A 13,706-nucleotide genomic window follows, 5' to 3' on the forward strand; every position below is an offset into this window, starting at 1 on the left:
GCACAGAAGAAATGACCACAGCCTGGGGGCTACTAAATAAAGAGGTTTCTGCTAATTCGAGGCAGGCAGTGCAGTTGGGTCATTGAGCCGTTCTCAAATTCAGAGCGTTTGGAACTGATGTTTATTAAAAGAAGCACTAGAAGTACCACGGTTTGTCATCTGCTATGTCATTTTACTTGGATTTCCCAAATACCTTGTTGTTATTGATTTCTAATTTAATTCTATTGGCCTTCAGTTTCTCTGTTAAATAAATATTAAAATTACTGCCCCCTGTTGTTCACAGATCGGGATTAACTGGGAAATATGCTCAACATCCAGTCAGTACCAGGAATTGGGCAAGGGCATTATAGCCGCTATCTTCACAGCAATCCCATGCATTCAGGGGACTTTATTTCCAATATTCATATGACGAAGCCAAAGTTCAGAGAGGTCAGGCAACTCTCCTGAGATCATACCTCCCATCAGGAAGTAAGGGAGGTGGGCTGTGGTTAAGGTATAAATATTATTCTCCGTGCAAAACACAACTCTACTAAAGATCAGTAGCAACCAGGAATGACCAACTCCCAGTTCCGAGTTTCTTGGGAAAGAATTTTATGGCAGACTCCTCTGACTCTTCTAATTCACTTTTGTCTCTCAGATCCCTGTGTCAGAGTTCTAATTCCCCAAAATTAAAAAGAAAGATCTTGGGAGGAAAGGGAGAAACAGCAGTCCACTTGTGTGACAGAAGTAGGCCCACCGGCATGAAGGAGGCAGACCACGAGCCTGGCAAAATTGTGCCATAGCAGTGACACAAAACAAAAGCAGACAGACTGGGCCATGGTAGGCAGGCAGGCAGGGGAGGCCTATTCCTTTCCCTTAGCAGCCAACCCATAAGCTGAAGGCACCCAGATGGTGGCAAAAATTCAGCCTTGGAACTTCTGAGGAGCCAATCAGCAGGTTAAGCACATATTCAATGGCCTCCCTGGATAGAGAAGAAAATGCTCAATATCTGCACTGAAAAGAATTAAGAAAGAAAAGGACTGTCTCTCACATGCATAGTTGAAGCAGAAGAGAAATCTAGAAATGCATTGATTCCAACTGGGACCCCACAGCTTTCTACATGTGACTTGTCAGCTGCCAAAACAGGATGCCTTCTTTAAGGCTGCCTAAGCCCCAGTTAGTTCTAAATGATTTTCATTATACCAGCTGGTCACTTTCAGTTCTGTGAAATACAGTAGTTCTGGATAATATACTTTATTCTGTCAACTCAATCAATAGGGTGGAAAGTTTCTTTGAGTGGGAATCATTTGGATATAACAGTACCAGAGATGGCATCTTTTCTGCTAGCAAAACCTTTCTGCAGGCAAATGGATGTGAACATGTTGCCTTTTCAATACTATTTTTTCGCAACAACACTTATAATGATAATGACAAAATGGTAACAATGACAACAACAACAACAACAACAACAATAGCAGCTAATATTTACTGAATATTTACTATGTGGCTGCCACTGTGCTCTGCATAGGTCATCTCATTAAATCCTTACACCTATCACCCTAACTATAGATTCCATTGCTCTCTCCACTTTACTGGCAGGAATGGGTAGCTTTAAGTATCTTCAGCTCTTTCCAGCTCCAGAGTCTGAGCCCTGGATAAATATCATCTCATACTATCTAACCTCTAAGTTCCCTTCTCACTCTTTAAGCTTCCATAAATGCATCTTTCTTCCTCTATTTCTATTTTTTTCCCTCACATTTCATGGGTAAATCTTTATAAACACACCATTTCAAACAATGCTATTTTACTATTTCTGGCTGCCCCGTGAATCTTTATAGACTGAGATGCCCGATGGAGCCAGTATGTTTTAATTTTCACATGAAAAACAGAATTCCCAAGGGGAAGGAGCATTTGATGGAAAGGCAAAACCTTTATAAGCACTCGAGGCATTAAAATCCAAATTTCCAAAATATGGTAATTATGTCAAAGTTGTGACTTACTCTGGAGCCCTTGGGGACACTCATCCTGACCCATCTGTGAAAGCCATCAGCAGGCAGTAAGCCTTCTGAGGAGCAGGATTACAGCAGCCAATTTGGCCTCTAGCAAAGAGGCAAGGCTGCTTCGTTTAGTTTAAGTCTCACTGAGATGGTTTAAAACACTCTTTGGGAAGAGATGTGCAGGCAAAGCAAATCACAGCCTTACCAGCTGCAGATTCAGTACACGGCAGTCTATGTCTACATATTCATGGCATACTGGAGCCCTCCCCTGACTGTGCTCATACATGCATTGCTATGGGAAGCAGAACTCTCTCACTGGGGAAATAATCTATGTGCCTAAGTTAGACAAGAGCCACATTTGGACCAGCGGATGGCATCACATCTGGTATGGATCGCTAATCTCAGTGTGATTTGGCCCAGCCTGGATTATTTATGATTCATAAAAGTCCCACTGGACCCCAGCATAGTCCAAGACCACATAACAGAAAACCATGGGATTAAAAATCTGTATTTCATTGCAAGACCCCCATGGCAAATTAGTAATGCTATGATTGGTTTTCGAGAAGCCAAGAGTGAGGAGAACTAACTATGATCACTCCCTCAAGAAACCCAGCATAGAGGGCAAACCGAATCATGTGTTCAGCCAGGCTATGCAGTCATATTCTGAAACTCTGTCACCATTTCTAATCTGAAAGCAGTGTCTAAAATTAAACCTAAATAATTTGAAAGCCATTTCTTTACCTGGAAGTCTCAGCTGAGTCCTTGTTCCTCAGATCCCCTAATGGTTTCTGACATCATGTGTTGAAATGACTACTGTGCATGAACACTATCAGGTATTTGGTCTGTTAGCCCCTTTCCCCATATTATTATGGTTTTTTAAAGAAAGCTACACTTTTAGAGAAACGCTGCTTCTTCTTAAGCATCAAGATTTAAGCATTTCTTCAGGACTCCCTAGAGCTGTGACATAACACTTTGTAATCGAGCTTTCTAATAAGCATAGAAAAGGCAAAAGGGGTCGCAGGGCCACCAAAAATGCTACCTGGCCAAGAAAACGAAGACCCAATATCCTCCCCCAATGCAAAGGCCCTAGATCTGGCTTTCTCATCCTCCTTAGAAAATATACTGCTGTTTAGTTTGTGAATTAGAGCAAATTTCTTACCCACCTCCAGGGAGGATGAAATGCCCAGTCTCGGAGGAAGCTTCTGCCAGACCCTTGGAGCTTGTCAATTGTCCCAGTTCACTTTCTCCCTGGATCTGACTTCTAAGAACGCAAGCAGGACCTCAGGCAGCCAAAGCATCTTCTCCTCAAACCCCCTTTTCAGTCTGAACCCTTCCTGAAGCTGGCAACAGACTCAAGCCGAGCTGCTCCACATTCCCTCAGGGAAAACAGCACTGCTGGATCCAGACTCTGCTGGGGAATTCACCAAGCAGGGGAAAAAAAGTATGACTTCTACTCTTCCTCTAGATCAGCCTGAGTGCTCAGATCGCCTTCCGGAGGACCCCCAGTTTCCTCTTAACTCCCCTTCTTCATGACAATCTGAAGGAAGAAGTCATAGACTCCAGCCCAGCATCACCAGCTGATCCTGAGCCAGACCCGGGGTGACTAGTCAGCTGCTCACAGAGCTCAAGCCACTGAACCAGGAAATGTGCTGCTTGGTCAAAAAATAATAATAACTGTCGGTGGCGCTGCTGGTGGTGCCTGAGAAGTCGCTGTTGCAGTGCTTGCATCCTCCGCATGCTAATGAAGCTGTGATGTCAGCAAGTCAGTCACGGCATCTGGACGTCCCATCCTGCTGCCCAGTGCTGAGATTTATTTACATGTAAATTAGCCTTGCCTTCCAAATCAATAATCCCCAAGCCAGGGAGAGGGGAAGGAAGCCTTTGCTGGATGCAAAGGCCCAGCTACGTAACCTCCAAATGAGCATGAAAAAAATCACATATAAGAAGAGAGGCTTTAAAGACACATGCCTATTTTTTTTGTTCTTAAAAGCTATGCTCTTATGTGCCAAGGTTCAGATCTGGGCACAATTATCAACCTGAGCGCCTGTTTCAGATTATATGCTGCACCAACCTAGGAGTGGAATCAGAGCACTCTTTTTTTAATTAAATGCTGTGTCAAGCCTTCAAATGCCTCTCCTTTTTTTTTTTTTCTTTCTCTTCTCTGTTCAACTTTCGTTTTCGGATGTTGCTTGTTTTTTGGCCTGACTACGTCACCTTTGAGTTTTTGTGCGCCTTGAAATAAAGCACAAGTGACTCCTTTCCTCATGTGCTTGGGTGGTGAGTTAGTCAGCTGTCCTTTAACCCCTTGCCCCAATTCCAAGTGCATGCAGAAGAAGACAAAGCATAAACCTTCCCGGGGCATCTGAAGACCCTGAGACCCTCAGAGAGCATTGCTTCCATCTCCTCATTTTACAGATTAGAAAATGGAGACAACTGGAGAAAGGACTTTTCTAAAGTCACACCAGGATTTCAGCAAGGATGGGTCAGAATCCACATTTCCTAGACCTCAGATAGAGCTTTTGTTGAATACATTTGGGGTCTCCGATCTCCATTTTTATACACCACTAGGCGGCCTAACCAAGCAATCTGGAAGAAAGGAATCTATACATTTGGAGAGCCCTGTGTTCAAATCCTGCCTTTCCTTCCTGCTAGCAGTGTGATCTTAGGCAAGTAACTTAACTTGTGGGATCTTCAATAACCTCATCTGTACCATTCACTCATTCAATAAATATTTACTAAGCACGTACTCTATGCCATGCATAGCTTTAAAGACTAGGTATAAACACAGTCTCTGCTTTCAAGGGCCTTATGGGCTACTGCAATTAAAGAAAGTAAAATACTGAATAGAACTATGGTGAAGATTAACACAATATCACATACTCAATAGCTATTTCTGATATTTTGAATGAAGTTAGAAAAATTCACCGAGGCATACTATCTACTAGGCTGATCACTGTTCCTAGCATCTGAGTATTTCCATGGTCATCTTTAATTGCTTAAAATCATATATTCCTTCAATGCTGCCTGTGCAGTATCCCGGGCCAGGAGAGAGGCAAGAGCCAGGCAATATTCTGGACTCTGTGCCTGTGATAAGCAAACACTGTGAGCGAAAGTGAAGGGTGAGGGAAAGGTTGGGGAGGCTGGGAGTGAGGAATATTCCATCATGCACGGAAGTGTCCCAAAGGACAAAGCAGCTAGCACGGCTCCTTGCCCACACTCCCCCGCCTGGGGAACCCACTCTGATGAGCTCTGCCCTTCCAGCTGCAGTTCCTGAAGCTTCAAATGAATTTCTTTGTTGGATGTGGGGAAGTTAAATTATGTCTTTTGTTGTACGTAATTGTATTAATAATGCTTAATAACTTCTTTCAGAATGCTTCTCTCTAGTTCCCAGAAGACCTTTCATGGTGAAAATCATGAGACCTGGAATAACTTCTCAGTAAGAGAAATAAAATAGAAGCAAATGAATAACACTCAGCCTTCAGTTTCCATCACACAGAACTCAGAGCGTGTAGGGAGGTAGATGGTCTCCCCAGACCTCAACATCCTTCAAAAAGTCAATTAACAAGTCTAACAGTTTGGGGCCCCCAGTAGCCAAGTGGAAGCAGTGACATTCTAACCCAGTGTGGCCACGAACAACTCACTTCAACTTTCCATGCCTCAGTTTCTTAAAAATGGGTACACTACTCTCTCATCTACTCATGATCAGCATGGTCATATAAGAGACAATTCACAGGTGATCAACAATGAAATAAAGAAGACAGCTGAAACATAGCAAGAGATTACTCTTCACCTGGAACAGATGTGACACATCACTACCAACTTCATAAGAATTAACATCATAACATGGAGTCTAAAATGGATTGCCTGGGGTCAGACTCTGGCTCTGACACTTGCTAGGTCTATGACTTGAGGCCTGAGGTCCTTACACGTAACCTAGGGCATAATGATAGTGCCTACCTTCATGGGGCCGTTGGGAGAATCCAATGAGAATTAATGTGAAACATTTAACACTGAGCCTGTTACATAGCAAACACTCAATAAGTGTTAGCTATTGGTAATATTAATAGAAACAATCATGCTTCCACCATTAACTTCAGCGCAAATTAGTTAAGTAACCAGTTAAAATTCAAAAGGTGGGGAGAAAGCGGTAAAGGGAAGACTGCAAAATCATCTTTATTCCTAGAGCACATCTCAAAGTTCTATCTAATGCGGGTGAGCCACTGATATGCCATTTTCCATATGATACAATACAAATGCTTTGAATTGCTATGAATCTAGGAAATAAAGGAGTAAAAATGACCAAGAGGCAGGCTCCCTCTTCTGAAACTATACACCAGGACAAGACAACTATATTTTTGAGATGAATACATGCTTCACCCATTCATTCATATATCCATTCACTCATTAAATAAGCTCCTACTATTTGCCAGTCACTGTGCTAGGGTCTGGGGACAACACGGTGACCAAGATACACATGGATCCTGCCTTAAAAGAGCTTGGCAATCAAAGAGAAGACAATTAAGTAGGCAATTAGAGTAGAATGGGGTGTGTGTTATGGTAGGAGGCATGCAGAGTCCTCAAAGGCCTAATTGCATTCAAGAGAGGGATGGCACAAAAGCATGCTGCCCAAGTCCTTTTGCCAGCACATGCTCTGTGAGCTCAGCTTGGTGATGAGGAAGCTGGATATCTATGCATCACACTTAAACAGAATATTAAAATTACAAAATCCAAAGATTGTTAATTCCCTGTGGTCATTATTTTCATCCTGGAGACCATTCTAATGAGGTTTTTTTTGTTTTTTTTACAAATTATACTGGTAGGTATTAGAAAAAGTGAGAAAAAACTACTTTAAAAATTTCAGAGACCTAGTAAATAGGAACAAAACTCATATTGTTTTTCTAAAAAACAGTGAAATTCCACATTCATGACAGCAAACTTCATGTGAGTAAAGGCAGGGAAGAACAGGTAATACATATGAGAAACTCAACCAAATGTTTATTAGGGATTTGTGAAGCGGAGGACACTCTTGTCAGGAGACAAGGATGCAACTGTCGACCTTCAGAACTTTCTGTTTAGGTAGAATGATAGGATATTTATACAAATGACCATAATTGCATATAGTATATAGGAAAAAGGACAAGGAAGACAAAATTAATTATGGCAGAGGTGATCAGGAACCAGGAAAAGTATGCTCTGGGTCAGGCCCAAGGTCAAAAACGCTTTTACTTTTTTGGAATTAAAAAACAATTTTATAGTGGGGGAAGGCCTTACTAAGCATGACACAAAATCCAGAAGTATAAAAACGCTGCAAAAATTTGACCTTAGTCAAATTCACCTTCTGCTAGAGGTGTTCCAGGCAGGAACAAGAACATGAGTAGGAAGGAAAATTATGAACACAAATGCATAATTAAGAGACGTCTGCAATGGACACAAGACAGCAAAACAGCACCAACATGACACTGGCAGGTAATAACAGAGAGACAGCTCCATGCATGCTGGATAATCAAATCATCTTTCCATTCTAGACAGCTTTAGGCAGTATCTTGTTAGAGGATTACAGGGAAAGGTCAAGTACATCTCTACTGGTCAGGTTACAGAAGGGAAGGGTAAGTGACAGGAAGGGTGGTAGCCTCCTAGATGAAGAGCTGTAATGAGGAAGGCTGCAATGAACAAGTTTTAAATCTCTGTTTCTACAGGTATAAAATAAGAAGGAATGGATTTAAATGACCTAGAGAGGGTCCTCAATTCCTCTTTAGGTCATTTAAAATCTTTCTTGGACCTAAGGAAGACTTCTGAATATAGAGATAAGAACTGACATGGGTCACTCAAGGAAATGGCAGTGTTTCAGTTTTTGGAGAACTTTAAAAAGATAGACATCACTCATCCTAGCTCATTTAGATTACTACCTTCTGGCCCTGCTATTGGGAAATTCTAATTGTTGTAAGGGATATTACCAAAGTTTCAAACCACTCATCTAATAAGGTTTCCCTTTTCAAATGTGTGCATTTCTGTGTGTGAGTGCTTTTAAATATTTTACTCAAGAGTAATCCTGATATTTAGATTTCAAAGTCTAATAAACTAAATGTGGGAGAGGAGGCTGACAAAGAATTGTCATGTAAGTTGGTCTAGCACAGGTGATGATGCAGTAACGTATGATCCCAGATGTCAATGGCTTAACACAAGAAAGTTTGATTTCTCTCTCAGGCAAAGTTGGTTGGAGGCCCAGAGGTTTTCCAGGTACTCCATTCTAAGTAGCGACTCAGGGATCTACTCTGATTCCTTCTTGTGCCTCTGTGAGCTCAGTGAATAATTTCCAAGTTACAACAACAGCAGAAGAGAGAACTGAAGAGGCTTTTAGGTGCCTCAGCCTGGAGATGAATGATATCACTTCTAGTGGTCAAACTAGTCTCATGACCTCACCCAGCTGCAAGGAGGCTGGGAACTGCATGCTCACAAAGAACAGGGAAAACAGACAATGGAGGACCCCAGTAATGTCTGCCATAGCTGTCCATTTTAATTTGTGCTATGTAAAAACATTAAACAAAACAAAATACAATCTATTAAACACATAATGCCTTTAAACAAAGGAATGTTTAACATTTAAAAAACTATGATAGTCCTAAATGAGTATTAGAGATCAAAGTTGCATCTGTTTCACCTCAGAACAAAGAAAAAGAAAATATTGTAAATTTTAATTAACTTTCAAGCAACAACAGGCAACCCATGTAACCATACAGAAAATAAATATTTGAAACATGTGAAGCTTCTACAATGTAGGTAAAGATGCATGAAGCACCCACAAAGGTGGAACTGCATTCATAAAAAAGAAATGCTCAAAAGAGTTATCCTCAACAGTTTCTAGCCAATTTCTAATCCATACTGATAATCTGCCTCCCGCAACGGGCAGAGTATTGTCATTGAAAAACTCCAACAAAACAGACCTGAATTCACGTCTGGCTTAATTACCTCCTAGCAGCATGACCTAGCAGATGACAGCTACCTCACCTTTAAGCCTCAGTTTCACCATCTATAAAATGGAGACATCTCTTTATCAAAGGCTTCGGTAAGATTAGACGAACTGAGATATATAAAGTACTGTGTAGAGTACCTAGCATATAGTAGGTGTTAAATCAATATTATTCTCCACTTGGTTTCCAAAGAAGGCAACAGGAAGGAGAGCTGCAAATATAAATGATAAAACTGTTCATGATAACATAAGGACAAGCACCCCCTCAAGCCTTCTGTCTTGTCCATTTGTGAAGATTCCATATCATAAACGCTTCTTATCCATGGACATTTCTAAATCTTGTGAAAAATAATTTGGTACACTTTAAATTCAGAAAAGGGGCCTTCCTTTTTCCCTATCATCTTAGGAATCTGTCACATTTCATACATTTTAATTATTCTTGATCCCGATAATCTAACACACAAAATTTTAACACAGCCTTTTATCCTCTTTTAATTACATTAATTAAACTGAGAAATATGGACAGGCTAGACTGTGCACATCAAAATGAAAGAGTGCTAAAGATTTTGCTCCCTCCCCTCAAAAAGATTAAAGATTGCATCAATGATTTCACTAGGCATACCATCGCACATTTCCATGAAAATATTGTTAAACTGACATGATGTGCTAGCAAATGGTTTTTCCTTAGACAAAGAAAGCTGCACTTATAATGGCAGGTTTTGGGAACTACTAATTTTCATTAAACAGCTGAAACCTGCATTTTCTTTATGTAAAGGACTAGGAGAACAACAAAGATCTGTACAGGGATGCTTTGGTTTTTCAGTATTCCCTAAACAATGAACACTCAGGTTCCTACACGTTTCTCTTGGAAGAGAACACTGGCAAAATGAATGATATCCTAGAAAAAGGCTAACAACTCTCTGCCTCATAAAGTAGCAAACTGGCAACAAAGATCTGCTCAAGAAAAATTATTACTACAAAATGTCACAGATGTACAAACTAAAATATTGTTTTTCTAAAGGAATGAGGAGGACTGGACATACCAGACATCTTGCATACTTTATCTCATTTAGTCCTCACCATAAACCAAAAATGTAGCATTTATTATCCCCTATCATACAGATGAAGACACAGAGGTCCAAAGAGGATAAAAGAATGATGCAGGGGTCCACAGCTGAAGTTTGGTCTTGGGTGTGATGACAAAACCCATATTCTTTCCTTTACTTCAGAGGATCACAAATTTCCTCTAAAAACAAAAACGAAAACAAAAACAAAAACCAGGTGTGTTCCCATTAGGGTGTGAAGTGTGGGAAATAATGTGTTATTAAAAACAGAAAAACACAGAAGGTTCCCTGGGCCATCAGATTAGATCAATTCCTTTGTACAAGGGAAGAGTACATAGAGTGTTGCACTCTTAGATGTGTGTCCTTTCCCTTAGGACTCTCATTCTGGTTCACAGTTCTACATCCTTGGTTAGTTATGATGATCCATCCTTGGTCAATGTTAACGATTATGTGATTAACCTCTCTCTCTTACTAACCAGACTCTATGTGGCCTAAGAGCAGAGACCATGCCTTTTGTGGCTCACCATTCTATTCAAAGGATCTACTGCTTTGTGGCCTGACAGCTAATGAACATTTTTTGAATTAACAAAAAGCCTGACAATGCTCTTCTAATCTAGAAATTAGAGGAATTTCAGGATTATTCCTGTAAGAATATCTCTCTGTTCATTTGCATTCCAACATACTCTTGTGAGTGGGAAAGGAAAGGATGGGGTTCAGCTCACTGAAACACTTCTTAGCCTTGCTTCCAGGATGCCACATTCTCCTGCTTTCCCTCCTACCCTCTGGCTGCTCCTTCTCAGGCTCTTTTGCTGGCTCATGCTCATCTCCTTGAGAGCTTAATGCTGGAGAACCTGCGGCTAAGTCCTGGGACTCCTGTATATCTACATTTGCTTCTCTGGTCTAGGGTAGGGTCTTAAACACACCTTTAGGCTGATGACTCAAGGCCAGACCTTTTCCATGATCTCAAGACCAACTGCCTATGTCACATCTCCATCTCTTAATCCCCAATTGAGTCCACACCATATCCCCCACAATCTGCTCCATCTGTAGTCTTTGCTATCTCAGTTAATGGCAGCTCCACACTCCCAATGGATGAGAACAAATACCTTTGAGCCATCCTTCACCCCTGACATCTAATCCAGAGGAGGTTGACAAACTATATCCCACAGGCCAAATCTGGTTTGCTTCACGTTTTTGCAAATACTTTTACTGGAACACAATCATGACCATTCATTATGTGCTATCTATGGCTGCATTCATGATACAATGGCAGGGTTGAGTCATTGTAACAGAGAACGTACAGCCTGCAAAGCCCAATACATTTACCCTCTGGTCCTTGACACTGAACATTTTCCAGCCCTTGGCAAATCCCGTTAGCTCTACTGTCAAAATATACACAGGATCTAATATCTTTCCTCCACCATCATCCCACTGGTCCATGCCACTGCCATTTCTCTCCTGGATGAAGTTCCAAGTCACCATCAACTCTTGCCTCCTACCTGGTCTATTATTGCTCCCCTTCAGTCTATTCACAAAACTGCAGTCATCTTGATTCTCTGAAAACAAACATTGCAGCATGCCACGCTTCTGCTCAAGACTACATTGGTGATGCTGCTCATCTCAGAATAAGTCCCTGGAGATCTAGGTCCTATTGCTTCTCTGACACTATCTCCTGCTACTGTCTCCCTTCCTGTCACATGAACACTGGCCCTCAAACATGCCAGGCACATGTGTGCCTCCTGGTCTTTGCACTTGTCTGAAATATTCCTCCTGCAGAAAGTCATGTGGCTTGCTCTGTCACTATTTCAAGTCTAATGTCACCTTGGTGAGGTATAAGTCTTTCCATCCTATCTGAGATTGTCATCCTTCTCGCGTCTTACTAACATGGCCAAACAATTCCCTACTTTATTTTTCTCCTTAGATCCTTTTAAGAAGAGTTATATTGAAATATAATTAATATACTATACAGCTCACCCATTTAAGTATATTCATAGGGTTGTACAACCATCACCACAATCTTACTTTAAAACTTTCTTCAATCCAAAAAGAAACCCTCTAGTAAGCAGTAGTCACTCCCCACTTGTCCCACTGCTCCAGGCCTAGGCAAACACTAATCTACTTTCTGTCTCTATAGAGTTGCCTATTCTTGACATTTTATATTAGTGAAAACATATAATATGTGGCCCTTTGTGCCTGGCTCTTCACCTAGTGTATTTTTGGTTCATTCTGTAGCTTATATCAGAATTTCATTCTTTTTATGACAGAGTAATATTCCATTGTACTAATATACATCATATTCATCTATTCATCAATTGATGGATATTTGGGTTGTTTCCAGTCTTTATTATTATAAATAATGCTACTATGAACATTCATGTATAAGTTTTTGTGGAGATGCATGCTTTTTATTTTCCTTGGATACATATCTAGTAGTGGGATTGCTGGGTCATATAACTCTAGGTTTAACATTTCATAGAACCATCAAGCAGTTTTTCAAAGTGCTACTCCAGTTTCACATTCTCACAAGTGATACCTGAAGCTTCCCATTTCTTCATATCTTTGCCAAAACTTGTTATTGTCTTTTTTATTATAGTCATCCTAGTGGGTATGAAGTAATACCTCATAGTGGTTTTTATTTGCATTTGCTTAATGGCTAATAATGTTAAACATCTTTTCATATGTGTGTTGGCTATTTGCATACCTTCTTTGGAGAAACGTATATTCAAATTTTTTGCTCATTTTAAAATTGGGCACACATGTGTTAAAATTAGTAAGTTATAAAAGTTCCTTGTATATTCTGGGAACATGTCCCTTATTAGATATATGATTTATAAATGTTTTCTCCCATCATGTGGGGTATATCCTTTTTCTTGATAGTGTCTTTGAAGCATAAAGATTTTTAATTTTGATAAAGTTCATTTATCTATTTTTTCTTTTTTCCCTTGTACTTCAGTTCTGCTTTTTAAGAGCATTCTTCTAGGTCTCTGCCAGAACTACAAAGTCAGCTGTCGTTCCCTTGTAAGTGATGAGTTGTTTTCTCTTGCGGTTTTCAAGATTTTCTTTTTGTCTTTCAACATTTTGATTATGAGGTGTTTGAGTGTGAATCTCTTTGAGCTTACCTACTTGGAGTACTTTGGCTTCCTGGATGTGTAGACTAATACTTTTCATGAGATTTTGGAAGTCTTCTACCATTATTTCTTCAAATATTTTTTCAGCTTTTTCTCTCTCCTCTTTTGCTTGTCCCAGTAAGCATATGTAGGTGTGCTTGATGGTATCTCACGTTTCTTAGGAGCTCTGTTTATTTCTTTTCACTCTCTTTTCTCTGCTCTTCGGAGTACACAATCTTTATTGACCTACCTTCAAATTTGCCAACATTTTTCTTCTACCAGATTAAAATCTATTCTTGAACCCCTCTAGTCAATTTTTCATTCCAGTTATTATACTTTTCAACTCAAAATTTTCATTTTTATAATTCTTTTCTAACAATTTCTCTTCATTGATATTCTCTACTTGATGAGATGCTGTCATCACGCCTTCCTTTAATTGTTTAGAAAGTTTCATGTAGTTCTTTGAACACATTTATAATGTTGCTTTGAAGTCTTTGCCTGCTAGCTCCAACATTTGGACCCTCTCACGGGCAGTTACTTTTGTTTTCTTCCTGTATATAGGTCACACTTTTCTGTTTCTTTGCATGTCTCA

At 40.2% G+C, this 13,706-nt stretch overlaps 1 protein-coding gene across 2 annotated transcripts in view; it reads right to left on the reverse strand.

The window, feature by feature from the left end:
• Positions 1-13,706, reverse strand: part of PRICKLE2 (prickle planar cell polarity protein 2) — a 174,236-nt gene that overhangs the window by 127,829 nt on the left and 32,701 nt on the right. The window contains exon 1 of one of the 2 annotated variants that reach the window (XM_004035850.5): positions 3,140-12,309. The exons of the other annotated variant lie outside the window; for it this stretch is intronic. The gene's annotated coding sequence lies outside the window, so the exon portion shown is untranslated. Of the gene's footprint in view, positions 1-3,139; positions 12,310-13,706 lie in introns of those variants that run through there. 2 annotated transcript variants of the gene reach the window in all.

Source organism: Gorilla gorilla, chromosome 2 (assembly GCF_029281585.2).
Source record: "Gorilla gorilla gorilla isolate KB3781 chromosome 2, NHGRI_mGorGor1-v2.1_pri, whole genome shotgun sequence".
NCBI classification, from domain to species: domain Eukaryota; kingdom Metazoa; phylum Chordata; class Mammalia; order Primates; family Hominidae; genus Gorilla; species Gorilla gorilla.